Here is a 2429-nt window from a genome sequence, read left to right on the forward strand (position 1 = left end):
ATAATAAATAATAAAATGTATTAATGTTCATCTGATTTTTCTTAGCTATTAGTATTTGTTTTACATAGCTATATGTGGTCACATTTTGTATATTTGATTGTTATCTCTTCCTCCTGGTTCTTTTTTAAAATTATGTTGTGACATTGTTTCTTGATTCTGATCAGTCTTGATTTGAAATCCACTTTGCCTGCAAATAGGATGCCTACTTCTGAATATTTTTTGATTCCCAGTTTCCTACTGCATACAGTATTGGCTTCTACCTTTCAGTTTTCAATCTATGAATTTCTCTTTGAGTTAAATGTTTCTTGTATACAGCATCTTGTTAGACTTTTTTTATTATTCATTCTTACAATCTTTTTTGATTCATGAATTGGGATCATTCACACAGTTGGTTATATCAGATATACATTGACATCTTTGTCATGCTATTATTTTCCCATTGTCAGTTCCCTTTATTTCTCTTCTATTTAGTTGCTTGTCTTGCCTGGTGGATTCACTCTATGAAGATTCTTGGAATTTTTCTCTTGATTTCTTTTTGTAGCATATCATTGAAAACTAATGGGAGTGTTTGTTAGGTGGTTATAAATTTTTTCATCTGTTTCTTGGCATGAGAATATTTTTTCTTCATAAATTTTGAAGGAAAATTTTGTTGAGTTCATCAGTCTGAGTTAAATGTCTTGAATACTGGGTTTTAGGTCTTAAAACACTTTACTCCAAGCTATCCTTGACATTAGTGACTGTGTTGAGAAGTCTACTATGATTTTGGTGGGTTTTCCTCTATATGTGATCTGTTTCTTTTCTGTAGCAGTGTTTAATATTCTGTTATTGTGTTGAATTTCTGGAATCTTGGCCATTATTTGATGTGCTGTCAGGTTTTTGGAGGATCGGTGTCTTTTACAGTGACTATTTGGAATTCTATTCTCACTTAACTATATGTCAAATTCTTTATCCTTTTTCCCCTTAGTAAATCCATTCTTATTGTTTAATTAATTATTTGAGATACGTTTAGTTTCAAATAGTATCACAGTAGTTTACATCTTTGTATCTACTGGTAAATATGGCACTTTTGCTTTCATTTTTAAAAAACAATAGTTTGACATGGTAGTGCTCACTTATATTCCCAGCAGAGATGCTCAGGCAGGACTGGCATGAGTTTACGGTCAGTCTGGTACACAGCAAGCTCAAGACCAGCCCGGAATCTACAGTGAAACTTTTCTCCAAATAATAACAACAACAATAACAATAATAATGCAAAGTAAATAAATAAATCAAGCCACTTATTTTTCTGACTTTCTGGATTCCTTTTGTCTCTTATGTTGAGGCATTCATGGTTTCCATCATTTTATAAGCCTCTCTCTCTCTCTCTCTCTCTGTCTCTCTCTCTTTCTCTCCCTCTCCCTCTCCCTCTCTCTCTCTCTTAAATCTGTATCTGCTTTAGAGTCTATAATCATTTGTTCCATTATGGTCACCATCTGTGTAGTTACTTGAGAAATTATTTCTGACTTGATTTTTCTTTCCCAGGACCTCATTCTTCTGCTTTGTTAATTGTGCTGTTACCACTCCAGAGAGTCTCAGTAGGTGTCTTGAATTTTTTCTCTTAGTTGTCCCCTGGTATTTATTTATTGAACTGGAAATTAGTTTAATTCCTGAGGTAAGGCTTATAAATTGCTTATGACAAGTAGCTTTATTGCTAGTGTTTAGAATCCTTAAGAAATGACTACTTCTCAGAGATGTCTTCCAGGTGTAGCTGGGTTTGGGATTTTGAGTCTTATCCAAGATCCTATTGATTCAATTTATTGGTGATGAGATGTTGCTACATGTTTTGCCTAGCCAATGCATGTTTGGCACTGGCCTATAGTATTATTTATAACCCTTAGGCAATCTCAGACTTGGTATACCAGGAAGAACAGCTAATTAGAACAATTATGTCACCTTAACTAAAGTGGTACAATAGACAATCATAGCACCATTAAACACAGCCTAGAAAATGACAAATAGGTAACTAGTGATTTACTAACTTTAACCCTAAGAATTATGTTTGTGGTTATATAACAAAATCCAAATCATACCTGAAAACTGTATGCAGTAAATATGTGCAAAATATGGTCACTTTACCCTCAGGGAAAAACATTTAATAGAAGTTAAAAGGAGAAAATAGAGGAACAAAAAAGAGACTAGAAACAAGGCTTCTGGACAAAAGAACATCATGCAAACTTTGAGAATCTGGTGAAGACTACAGGGGGAAAAGAGAAAGAAGAAATATAAACAAGAAATATAAATAAGAACAAAAAACTAGAAACAGACCAGCAAGATAGCTCAGGGGTCTAACGCGCCTGCTTAGGCAAGCTTAGGCAAGTGCAGGAACCACGATTCACTCCCCAGTACCACATACTGTGCCAGCCCCATCTCCAGGTGAGCCAGCCACACAC

This window comes from Octodon degus, unplaced genomic scaffold (genome assembly GCF_000260255.1).
Source record: "Octodon degus isolate 3935 unplaced genomic scaffold, OctDeg1.0 scaffold00205, whole genome shotgun sequence".
Taxonomy (NCBI): domain Eukaryota; kingdom Metazoa; phylum Chordata; class Mammalia; order Rodentia; family Octodontidae; genus Octodon; species Octodon degus.